Source organism: Panthera leo, chromosome A1, assembly GCF_018350215.1.
Source record: "Panthera leo isolate Ple1 chromosome A1, P.leo_Ple1_pat1.1, whole genome shotgun sequence".
In the NCBI taxonomy this organism is placed as follows: domain Eukaryota; kingdom Metazoa; phylum Chordata; class Mammalia; order Carnivora; family Felidae; genus Panthera; species Panthera leo.
Window position 1 is genome coordinate 211,107,414 of NC_056679.1, and position 13,636 is coordinate 211,121,049.

The window sequence follows — 13,636 nt, forward strand, 5'->3', positions numbered from 1 at the left end:
GCTCAGGTCATGATCTCCCAGTCCATGGGTTCAAGCCCCACATCGGGCTCTGTGCTGACAGCTCAGAGCCTGGAGCCTGCTTCAAATTCTGTATTGCCCTCTCTCTGCCCCTCCCTTGCTCATGCTCTCTCTCTCTCTCTCTCTCTTTCAAAAAAATAAACATTAAAAAAAATTTTTTAAGAGAAAGAAGCTGAGCTTTTAGTAATGTCAATGAGCCACTGACTTAGCCAAACCTAGATTCTTACCTTGGACCTTCTTGCTATATGAGATAATAAATTCTTTGTATTACACATTTTTGATTTAAGCTTTCTATTATTGTAGCCATAAGCATCCCAAGAAATGATGCAGAAGATATCCTAGGAAGATAGCCATCCCCTTCGTTTTTAACTCCATTAAAATATTTATCAGAGCCTTCTTCTCAATTTCCACTTCCATCCCCTCACCCTGAACTAAACCCTTGTTACTCCTATTGCAATAGTCTCCAAGACCAGAATTTCCCAAACTTTAGTCATTAGAAAATGCACATTCATCATGTTTTTCCTCCATATGTGTAAAACACCTGACTTAGAACTGATAGTAACCTTTCTATAATAAGAACAAATGAGAAATCAGTACTACTTGTCATAACTGGAAAATAATCCTACAAATAGAATGAACACAAAGCAATGTAATTCAGTTTTAGCAAAATGCAATTGCTTGCAGATGTTCTCAGTCTGAGGCTTGTTCTCTCTTTGTTCAAAAGGGAGATTCAAGAGTATTTGAGGGCTGTCAAAAACTGCTGGCAAACTGATATCCTTTCCTTAACACAAACAGGAGAGGATCTGCAGAACTGAAAGGAAATAACTTTCTCAGCATGCATAGATGTTTATCTGAGCTGTGTCCAGTTGGATGCCATGTTCTAGTAACCTACCCCCTGAGGTATCTGTTCTGCTAACGCATCCTATACCTCGCTGCCAAATTTTTCTCCCTTGGTTATTGATTTAAACATGGCATCCCCTTGCACAGAAACTTCCAGTTGCTCCCCATTGTTTCCTGGATAAGATCAAAACCTCTTTAACAAGGAGTTCAATTCCTTCCTGTATCCAATTTCCAAACAGAGCAAACGTTTTAGAAGTGCTCTGTTTTGAAAAGTGGAAAGGTCATTGAATTGAGAGCCAAATGATCTGAATTCTAAACTCAGTTCTTCCACCACTTATTTATTCTAGATGACCTTGGGTGAGCCTTCTAGCCACTTTTTGAACCTCATTTTGTTCCCAGGCGTATCAATACTTGCCCTTCCTACCTCCTGAGTTGTGTTGTGGATCAAGTAAGCTAATGAATTAAAAGCACTTTATAAACCCATGAACTATGCAAATAGAAATTCTTCCCTTCAAGCTACATTTCTCTTCTTCCTTTTACTACAATATCTCCCAAGAGCAGTTTTTGTGCTTCTGTTATGCTTCCTTGCCTCCTGGCCATGTCTCAACAACTAGGATCTCACTCCTGCCTCTCATTCCTTGGAAACTGCCTCTCAGAAGGCCATCAGTGACTTCCTTATGACCAAAATGTAACGTTTCCTTTCAATGTTCTTCCTAAACAACTGCTCTTTTATTTATTTATTTTTGTAAGTAGGCTCCACACCCAATGTGGGGCTTGAACTCACAACACTGAGATCAAAAGTCATATGTTCTAGTGACCGAGCCAGCCAAGCACCCCACAACTGCTCCTTTTTGAATAGGATTTTCCTTGGTTTCTGCAGTGTGGTCCTTCTGTCTCTGATGGCTCCTTCTCAGTCTCTTTCCTGGCAACTCCTCAACTTCAAGGTTCTATCCCGGGCCATCTCTTCTTCCATGCTATGCTCTCTTCCTCCGAGTACCTCATCTGCTTCAGGAATTTCACCTGTCCTGACTATGCTGATGACTTCCAAATATTCATCCTCAGTGTCAACCTTTTTTCTGAGCCCCAGCCCAAAGATTCTAGCTGTCTGGATCTTCATTCGGATGTCACAAAGACCCTTAAAATATATCAGACATAAAATACATTGAATATCTCTCCTCCACTGAAACCCTGGATTAATTGTACCATTTTGTCTAGGGCTCACAATTCAGGGCATTATTTTCCACCAAGTAATTTTTTTTTCCCTTCATATGACTGAGTTTAATGAATACATTCTCCAACAGCTTTTTCAATATGTCCACTTCAACCAAAACTACCTTAATTTGGGCCATCATCGTTATCTCCTCTAAACTAAACTACCTCCTAACTGGTATTCTGGACTCCTTCCCAATCCATTCTCTATACTGACACCAGAGTTACTTACTTAAAGGATAAATATGTTCACATCTTTCACCTCTTGAAGACTTTGAGGGTTCCTTATTGTCCATGGAACAAAGTCCAAACTCCAACTATTATGACATTAAAAGGCCTTCATAATTTGTCCCCCAACCACCTTTATGCACTTTACTTCTGTTCTTTCCATGCTATGCACATCAGTTCTTTGCTCCTATAGTTCACTCTACCTGGTAGGTTCTTCCTTTCTTCATTGTCAATGGAAATTATGGGGTCAAAGAGTTTAGACAAAGAAGCCAAGACTTACTTCTTTGTTCCTCTTCAAAGCCTTCTCATTTTCAATATCCCTTTCCTTTAAAATAAAGTAAAAGGGAAAAACACTGAAAATAAATTTATAATAACCATTTGGGAATTTAGCAAAACATGAAGAGGAAACAATAAAACACAAATCCAAAACAAAGCAAACAAGAAAACAAAATGTTTCATGCTCAAGCCCAGGTCCCTGCCAATGCCAAAACATCCTCTCCTGGAAGGAATGGGCTAGAGAGATTTCGTCGTTCAGATAAATTCATAGAACACATTCCTTGTGGCTTCCTGAGTCCTATAGGACCTTGTGTACACTGTTACTTTCTCACCTCCAGGGATCACTATAGAGTAAAAGCCGGCTGTGGAATTCTGCCAGGGAGCAGGGTTCTGGGTCTCGCTTCCTAATATTGAGAGTTTCATGGCTCTATCTGAATGCTTATTGATCAGGAGAAACTGCTCCTCTTTTTTTTTTTAAGTTTATTTTTTTATTGAGAGAGAGAGAGAGAGAGAGCACATGCAAGTGAGGGAGGGGCAGAGAAAGAGTGAGAGAGAGAAAATCCCAAGCAGGCTCCAAACTGTCAGCGCACAGCCTAATTTGGAGCTCAAACTCAGGAACCGTGAGATCATAACCTGAGCTGAAGTCAGGCTGTTAACCAACTGAGCCACCAGGGCATCCCAGGTCCTCTTTCTTGAGGAGCAGGTGGGGATTTAAGATGTATAAGCCATCAAAGGAATGGAGCCAAAAAGGCAAAAATTATGCCCTTACAGCACGTATGGTCATTCATCCCTTTCACTAGTTCATAAACATGATGGATTTCTACTTCTTTCCATTTGGAGCCGTGGGCAGGAGTTTAGCACCACCATTTTCCTCCCTTCCATTTTCTGCTCTACCCACAGGAGGTGGGAGGCAAGCCAGCTTATATAAGGCAAGGAACCCACATTCTTGCCAAGCTCTTTTTTACTTCTTTACTTGTTAAAATGGTCTAAAGTGAAGATAATGAACACTCAGCTCAAGTAAACTTTTTTCCACACAAGGAACATATTGACAGTTAATCATGTGATCAGAATATAAAAGTAAAAGGCTGGCAGCTGTTTAAAAATTCTTGAAATGCCAATCCACTCAGAAGAGAGTAATTAAAATTAAAAAAAAAAGACCACGTTACATCAAGCTTTGGTTATGCCACTAATAATAATTATAAAGTGATATAAAACAACACTTATAAAGAGACAATACAGTCACAAACTATGCTTTTGGTTTCCTTATAAAACTCCATTTTTTTACATCAGTGTAGTTTTTAACTTCCAAGTAATTCAAGCTCACCTCAGAAGGTGTCTCTAAACCACAGGAGGACTGAATTCTTCTTCTACCTTTTCAATCCCACTTTCTTGTAGAGAACAACAAAAGCATAACAGAGAACATCACAACATTTGCTACTTTGTCATCAGAATGTCAATGCCAGAACATCTTAGTCATCATTAGAAGCAGGTTGAAGGCTACTGAGCCCTGCATCCATCCTTGCTCTGGGTTACTTAAAGCAGAAGGCTCACTTCCAACACGGCACAAGCAGTAAAAATGGGCCATAGCTTTGTCCCTTTAAAAATGGGCACAGTACAATCCAACTCCACAAAATACCTCAACAAAAGCGAAAGGTCCACCGAATTTCGTAAGAGTGAAAACACAGAAACAAAGTCTTCATTATACCAATTCAGACGTAGGGAGCATTTGGTAGAATTGGAAGTGTCATTCCGCATTACATGACGAAGAGCAGCCATACAAAGAGATGTCAAGAAAACCATCTAATTAAGAACTGGTTTGGGAGGGTCATTGCGGACAGCAACTAGTGAAAACAGAAACTTTTAATTAGTCGGAACAACATGATGCAATGGAGTGAGTCTGCGTACTCTCCGCTTGATTTGTTTCCAGCAAATTCACCTCTCTAAGCGGAAGCTTCCTGTCTCCAAAGAGAATAATATAACGTCGTGGAACCCTTAAGAGGAATAAATAAGAAAATACACCAGCATCTGCTCAACTAATATTAACTCTTTCCTTGGCATCTCTTTCCTTTTGACACTGAACTTCCTTAGCTGGTGCTTGGGCTAATGTCTATTCTTGTGTATACAACTCATGTCCCTTACTGGACTCTAAACTACTGGCAGACTGACCTTGTCTTCTCCATCCTCGTATATCTGCCTAACAGCTCACCTTACGGAAAGGCAAAAACCAACTCCCCTTGGTGATGTGTGCATTTTACCCATAGATGTTACAATGTCACCAACAGTTTAAGGCAGCAAGGAGCGCATCTGAAATAAACGAGTCATGTGATACGGGGTTTTGTGTGTGTGTGTGTGTGTGTGTATTAAGAAACCTATATATTTAGGTTTATCTTCTTAAACATGTGGAATATATAATTGGAAACATATATAACATAGAGAAATACGTATTTGGAAATACATTATGTCAGTGTAGAATTTCAAGTAATAAAGTACCTGCGAGTATTTTAGAAAGAAAGTCGCCCTGGGGTGCCTGAGTGGCTCAGCGGTTAAGCATCCGACTTCGGCTCAGGTCACGATCTCGTGGTCCGTGAGTTCGAGCCCTGCGTCGGGCTCTGTGCTGACTGCTCAGAGCCTGGAGCCTGTTTCAGATTCTGTGTCTCCCTCTCTCTCTGACCCTCCCCCATTCATGCTCTGTCTCTCTCTGTCTCAAAAACAAATAAACGTTAAAAAAAAATAATAAAAAATAAAAAATAAAAAAAGAAAGAAGAAAGTCGCCCTTTGATGATTGGGAGCAGACCATAGTTTGCACAGGAGGAATCAAGATGGTTCCCGGATACCTTCCCTTCTTTGTTTAAGGGATGTCCCAATTCCTAGCCTTCTCAGGTCCCCAACTCACACCACGGAGTTCACACTAGTCTCCCCACTCCCAGGGCTTGTGCTCACCCTCCTGTCCTCCACCCGCAGTGCTGCCCTCCTCCTGAGCCCCGAGGCCTCACTACCTACCACCTACTCATCCATCACAGAGACCACATGCACGTTGATGGTGTGTTGTTATTTCACAGAAACCTTTACCCTGCCCCCCCCCCACACCTCAAGCATCCATGTCCTCTAGGATTTTGCTGCATGAATTGTTTATTCTCTGCTGGATTTTCCCCTTCTACATTCTTCTCCTTCTTTCCCCTCAACCTTTAAGTGTGCTTCTCTCTCCTGTTAAAAAAAAAAAACCTTTCTGCAAACACTCTTCCTAAAATTATGCTGCCGGGGTGCTGCTCCGTCCCTTCCTCACCTCCCACCTCCACTTCCTCAGTGCCCTGCAGGCTGGCTCCCAGATACCTGTTCTTATAAAAGTTGCCGGTAACCCCTGTGATGATTATTCTTATGTGGGAACTTGACTGGCCATGAAATTTCCAGATATCTTATAAACCCTTATTTCTGAGTGTCTGTCAGAGTGATTTCAAAGAGGTTAGCCTTTAGATTGGTGGACTGAGGAAAGCAGATGGACCTCCCAAGCCTGGGTGGGCATATGCCATTTGCTGAGGGTCAGAATAGAACAAAAAGGTGGAGGAAGATTGGATGTGCCCTGTCTCTGTCTGACCACTAGAGCTGAGACATTGATCTCCTCCTGCCCAGCATTCTTGCTTCTCAGGCCCTCAGACCCAGACTGGAAAGTGCAGCTTTGGCTCCTCTCCTGGGTTCTTGGGCCTTCGAAATACAGCTGTCTTCTCTGGGTCTCCGGCCTGCACATGACAGACTGTGGGACTTCCCAGCCTCCCTGATCATGTGATCCAATAACTTATAATGAGTCTCTTTCTAGATTTAGCTATATATCTATCTGTGTAGATATATGTATACATATAGAAAATCTGTCTACATAGATACATTTATATCAGCATATATAAATATACACATATATCTATATAGATGGATATATGGTTAACAAGCTAGATCCTATTGGTTCTGTTTCTCTGGAAAACCCTAATACAACCCCTTACCTGCTAAATTCCACAGAATGTCTTCAGCCCTCACCTTACTTGGAAGCTTTGTGGCAGCTGAGACTGTTGGTCACATTCTTCTTCTAAAAATTCTCTTCTTCCAATTTTTTTTTTTAATGGCTCCACACTCTCCCATCCTCTTACTACCTCTTGAGTCTTTAGTATTCCCATGCACTGGTTTTTGTCTAGTTTGCTTCCAAATGCTGCTATATCCCAGGGATTTTTACCTTAAACTCTTATTCCCCCCCCCCCCCACCCCGGTATACTTTGAGTGATTTCATCCAAGATCCATGATCCATGATGTCAGGCTTTTTACTATCTAGATGCCAAGACTCCCAAACATGCCTCCAGGGAAGCCTTCCCCTGGCTTGCAGCCTCTTGCTGTCAGGGGCTCCGTGCACTTTTCTCCCTGGGTGGGTTCCTCCTACATTCTCTTCCTCCTCCCTGGTGTGTGGGCTCTCCGGGCCCCAGGGGGTGTAAGTTGATCCATCTGGCTTCTCAAGTGCTTGGTGCCTGTAATTCCCAGCCTACCCCAGCCAGTCCTAACCAAACTTTTGATTCTGGCTTGCCTCCTTGCCATCCCTTTGTGCTGCCCCCTGCACCTGCTGGCTACATCTTCTTCACTTCCTCCAACTGCCCTGTCTCTGGCTGTCACGGCTGGTTGGGAGTTTCATCACTAGCCCTTGGTACACTTTGGGCCTTCTTTGTCTTGCTGTCTGTTCCCTTCCTTGTCATCTTGCCCAGCCTGCCAGCCATTCTCATCCTCCCCCATGCAAGAGTTAAACCATTGGTTGTTCCTGTTATCTAACTCTTTCTCTGCTCTAGCTAAAAGTCCCAGTTTGCAGGCATCATTGATTGCCACTTGAAGCAAATTTTTAAAAAGCAAAAGGTAGGAGGAGAGCATGGAAATTATGCCAGAAATAAAATATTTTTAGGGTTTTTTTTTCTTCCTGTGATGGTGCTAGGGGTACATCAGTATAGTAAGTGAACTTTAGCAGAGGTGTCATTAAAAACCACCATTCCAGCTAGTTCCATTCAGCACCGCTACCCACCAGGACCTGGCACAGGGGCTTGATCCATGCTCTCTGGGTGGTTCTGAGTCAGTTTCCCCAACCTGGGCCTCAGGGCCCTCTTTATTCTTGGGAACATCTCTGGAGTCAACCCCTACACCCTGGGAGCTGCCTCCAGTAACCCCCCTTCTTCCTTCTTTGTAGCAATGTTCTACCCTCCACCTTCTTTTGAGCAGGGAGCTTTTTCCCTTCCCAGGAGCACTGCCTTCCTTTACCTGTACACCTCTTTTTGTATTTCTTTAAGCAGCATCTTTACACCCAGAATTCAAGTCCTCCCTTACTCTTCTAACCCTTCCAGAGGGATTGCAGGGAGAGCTGGTAGGTTGGGGTACAAGGAAGCAAGACGTATTTTCTTTCAATCCTTTTTTAAAAATGTTTATTTATTTATTTTTGAGACAGAGAGAGAGAGAGAGCACAAGCATGCCCAAGCAGGGGAGGGGCAGAAAGAGGAAGAGACAGAATCCCAAGAAGGCTCCACAGACCTGTCAGCAGGGAGCTGGCCTGGCATGGAGGTCCATGTTACGATCTCCCAAACCCTGAGATCATGACCTGAGCCAAAACCAAGAGTCAGATGCTTAACTGGCTGAGCCACCCAGGAGCACCTCATTCAATCCTTTTAGTGCAACAAGGGAACCACAGAAACAGTTTAGTTTCTGTATTAAAGTTTTGAAGATTCAGATTTTGCCACTCTTGAAAATATCTTTCAGAAATGTATGCTCTCTAGGTGCACGATTTTAAAGGAATATATTTGAAGAAGAACAAAGTTGAAGAATTCACATTTCTTGTTTTCTGCACAACTTATTACTAGCATGAAGACACATTTTTGGACCAATAGAATAGAATAGAGAGCCCAGAGAGAAACCTTCACATATATGGTCAATTAATTCTTGACAAGGGTGCCAGGACCATTCAATGGAGAAAGGATAATTTTTTCAACAAATGGTGTTGGAGAAACTGGATACGCACATGCAAAAGAATAAAGCTGGACCCTTTCCGTACAACATATACCAAAATCAACCCAAAATGGATTAAAGACTTAAACATTGAGCTAAAACACTAAAGATCTTAGAAGAAAACACAGATAAAAGCCTTTATGACATTGTATTTGGCAACAATTTCTTAGTTGTGGTAACAAAAGAAAAAATAAATTGGGTTTATTCTAAATGCAAAGCTTTTGTGCATCAACAGCACTATCAAGAGAGTGAAAAGATAGACCACAAAATGGGATAATATGTTTGCATATAAGATATCTGATAAGGACTAGGTATCAAGAGTATATAAATAACTTCTACAACTCAACAACAACAAAACAAACCAATTCAAAAATGGGCAAAAGGGTGTGCCTGGGCGGCTCAGTCGGTTGAGCGTCCGACTTCAGCTCAGGTCATGATCTCGCGGTTCGTGAATTTGAGCCCCACGTCGGGCTTGCTGATATCAGCCTGGAGCCCACTTCGGATAATCTGTCCCCTCTCCTTACGCCCCTCCCCGACTTGTGCTCTCTCAAAAAAAATAAACATTAAAGAAAGTTTTTTTAATGGGAAAAAGACTTACCTAGACATTTCTCTAAAGATTATATATAAGTGGCCAATAAGCACATGAAAAAAAAAAAAAAAAAGCTCAAGATCACTAGTCATTAGGGAAATGCAAATCAAAACCACAATGAGATACCACTTATACCTGTAGGGATGGCTATTATTTAAAACACACACACACGCACGCACAAAGAAAAAATAGAAAGTATTGGGAAGGATATGTAAAAATCGGGAACCTTGTACATTACTGGTGGGAATGTTTTCCATTATGCAACCAGTGTGGTAGCTCCCCAAAAAGTGAAACACAGAATTACCATAGGATCCAGCAATTCCACTTCTGAGTATATACCCAAGTGAATTGAAAGAATTGTGGAACCATGTTTATAGCAGCATAATTCGTAATAGCCAGAAGGTGGAAACAACCCAAGTGTTTTTTGGATGAATGGATACACAAAACGTGGCATATGCATACAGTGGAATAGTGTTCAGTCTTAAAAAGGAAGGAGATCCTGTCACCTGCCACCACCTGGAGGAAGCGTGAAAACATTATGCTGAGTGAAATCAGCCAGTCACAAATGGACAAACATTGCATGGTTCCGCATATGTGAGGAACCTAGACCAGGCACATTCACAGAGCTAGCAAGTGTAAAAGAGGTTACCAAGGGTTGGGGGAGGAAGGAATGGGAAATGACTGGTTGGCAGGTACAGAGTTTCCATGTGGGATGATGAAAACGGATACATGGAGAGCAGGGGTGGTTGCACAACACTGTGAAGGTGCTTAACGCCACCGACCTGTGCACTTGGAGGTGATTAAAATGGTAAATGCTACAAGTTTAAACATTTTTGAAAAGAATATGCTTGCGCATAGGGGACATTTCTTCCAGCAGGCCCAGAGTCAAGGATTAATACAGAGATTTGTATTACATAAAGGAAGGCAATGACACAGGGATTCGGCTGCTTTAAAGCAAACAGGACTCACTTCTCCGTATCTGGGTGAGAGATAAACATTCACTGAAGCACAGGAAATCCATGTCTTCTCTTCATGTATGGGTTTCTCAGTACCACACATTTGGTCTCCAATGCCTCTTGGAGCAAGGAAAGGTACCAAGACACATATAAGTAAATGGAAATACCAGCAGTGATGCCGGATCACTGTCCACGGAGCGCCATTGCCAAAGTAGGGGACAGTCTTTTCCCTGAAGCAAGTTCTCTCATCTGTAAAATGAGCAGGTTGAACTAGATAGATAAACTTGAAGATCTCTATCAGCTCTAGCATTTTGCGGCTCCCTGAAACTTTTAAGAAGCAGCAGATACATTGAGAGGGCTTTGGTATAGCTTTTCCTGGAAACAGAGATGAAGGGAGTGTTTTTGAAGTGTCTGAGCTCTCTGACTTCGGGGCATTGTTGCAGACTTGGTCAGCCCCAATGTCTAAGGTCTTCTGGAGAACAGGCAGGTTTCTAAGTGGCTGTAAGGATGATGATGTGGGCAGTTGGAAAGTGAGTCTCACAGACCTGGGAACATGGAAGACTTTCTTTCCTCGAAGGTATCAGTAAACGCCTTAGACTTCCCTTAGCCACTTGAAGACCAGACCTAGGCTTGCCTCAGACAATCCTCAATAAATCCGTACTGATTATGGTTTCTCCGCATTCTACCAGCCAGTCTGCTCTTAGATTACATCGTTTTCCATCCCGTGATGAAGTTCTGATGGCACATAAGGAAAGTGTCAGGTGCAAATGATAAATGGTTAGGAGATGGGGAGATTTTGCTTAACAAGGTTGCCAGGCATTAGAAAAATAACAGTGAAGTTTTAGATGTTAAGGCTTCCACAGGAGAAATAAACCAACTTCTAAAATTCCAAAATAGACTATTTAAAAATCTATAATGCTATTATCAGACCCTCCCCCCCACATACACCCCGAAAGGGTGATAACGGGGAGAGGGTATTACTTCATTCGTTCATGAGTTGATGCGGTTGTAATACTGACAATGACTAAGAATTACACTTAATGGGGCGCCTGGGTGGCGCAGTCAGTTAAGCGTCCGACTTCAGCCAGGTCACGATCTCACGGTCCGCGAGTTGGAGCCCCGCATCGGGCTCTGGGCTGATGGCTCGGAGCCTGGAGCCTGTTTCCGATTCTGTGTCTCCCTCTCTCTCTGTCCCTCCCCCATTCATGCTCTGTCTCTCTCTGTCCCAAAAATAAAATAAACGTTGAAAAAAAAAATTTTTAAAAAGAATTACACTTAAGGTTAATTAAATTTTAAAGAAAATAAGACCTGAGTCTGAGAAGCTGAAGTATCCATTTGGAAATGGATGAGGGGATCAAAAGAGGCAACACCCCCTCACTAAGTATTTCTGCTGCCTTGGGTTGTGCAGTATAGACTGACTTCAGGAGCAGGCTCCTTGAAAGTGGTGAATGGAGTGTACCCTTCCAAAAGTTCCCTTGTTTGGCTCTGGGGGAAGAATGTAAGTATCAAATGGTAGAGGAGCTCAAAGGAAGAAAAACTTACTCTGACTGAGGAGATAGTAGGAAACCTTCATGGAAGAGGAGTCACTTAACATTGCTCTGAAGCAATGTGAGGGGAACCAGGGGCTCCTGCTCTGGGCCCTCAGCCGCAGAGGGGTCCCGGTCTGGCCTTCCTTTGGCCATGCTCCTCCCTGGAGATCAAGGGATCCACAAGGCTCTGAAGTTCTAGGCTATAATCCACATACCCAGTTCCCCAGAACCCCGACATCCCCTGCACAAATATCTCCAAGCTCATGTGCGGGGTCTACATGGGTCTTCTCCTAGGGCAACTGGTTGCAGGAGTTTAGATGGAACGTGGACATGAGCGCTGGGATATCTGCACAAAGCAGGACGGAGCTAAGGGTGGGGAGAGATGGGGATGAGAGGTCGGGGGTCAGGTCTCCCAGGCCACCAATCTCTGGTAGGGAATGCGGGAATGAAGAACCTGAGAACTCAAAATTTGACCCCAAGGAGCACGTGGGGGGCTCAGTTGGTTGAGCGTTCAACTTTGGCTCTGTTCATGACCTGGCCGTTCATGAGTTAGAGCCCCACATCAGGCTCACTGCCGTCTGCCCAGAGCCTCCTTCAAATCCTCTGTCCCCCTCTCTCTGTCCCTCCCCTGCTTGCACTCTCTCAAAAATAAACAAACATTAAAAAAAATTTTGAACCCGACCTTTTAGGTCACTATAAAGTTATAACAGGGTAGGAGGATAAACCATATTTAACTTAATAGTTTGTTAGCTTGATTTATAACTTTGAGACCTATGGCGTGTGGGGCCCCATTTGTTCTCTTCTCTCAGGTGCCATAAATTCTAGGGTGTGCCTAGTTATAAGTGCAAAAGGCACCCTTGGATTTCTGAGCCTTAGGGGGAACCCACTATATAGCATTCTTTTTTCCAACTGGGTTCTAAACCAATTGAGAGAAAATGGACCAAAGCAAATGAGCATCAAAATATCAGCTTTGTTATCCATCAGTTGAAGGTGCATGGCAACAATGGCTCCTCATTGACGAACTCCAGAGTGAGTTAGAGACCATCTATCACAGCGGCACTGCACGGCCACCCCTGCTGTGTGAGCAGAGGCTTCACCCATTTGCTCCCCTCACCGTGGGGCTGGAAGACCGGACCGCTCACACTGCACAGGTACACTGGCCAACCCAGAGAAGAAGAGCAGAGGGCCAAGGTGCCAACGCCCGGGTCCTCTGCCAAACCCTCCAATCAAAGAACCACACATTCTCCTCCAGAGTGAGGTCAGGGGCAGAGAGAGGCTGGACAGTTTCACTCAGCAGGACTGGGAGATTAGTGAATCCCCTACACTTGCCCTAGTATAATGCTGCTTTGAATCTGTCTCCTACAAAGAACAGGAGGGTCTGAAAAAAATATTAGGAAGCTGGTAAATTTCAAATTTCTTAAAAAAAAAAAAAATTGGATGCTTCCCTAATCCCAAAGCTGCATGTGATTTCACATTAGAAGGGCCATGTCAATACTGACAGAGGAAAGGCATTCGATCCCGAGCCTGATGGAGGACACTAGGCTAGCACAATGCTCCTGGCTTGGATATTCAGGTTTTAATGGATCAACTTCTCATCACGTGCATATAGGGCAAGTGAGGGTCTGTGCTCTGCTGATGGAGAACAGAGCAGTCTCCTTAGATGGTTTTGTGTTGTGTGAACTCAGCCAAGCTCGGCTCTACTGAGAAAGAGTACGTACAGGAATCATCCCATCAGTACAGCCTTGAGCGAAACCACACGAGGACTCAGCATGTGCTACATCCAGAAAACGCTCTGCTGATGCCCATCCGTCTTCCACAGACTGTAACACAGTGAGTGGCCAGGGCACTGTTACCACGTTCCGCTTTCTCTATGTGTGCTCTGCATTTGCTTGGAATCCAGTTCGGGAAGTATTTCTGAAGAGGTCCTGTGGTTCCAGCGCTATGTCAGGTACAACGGAAGACAGAAAAGGAGGACAGAG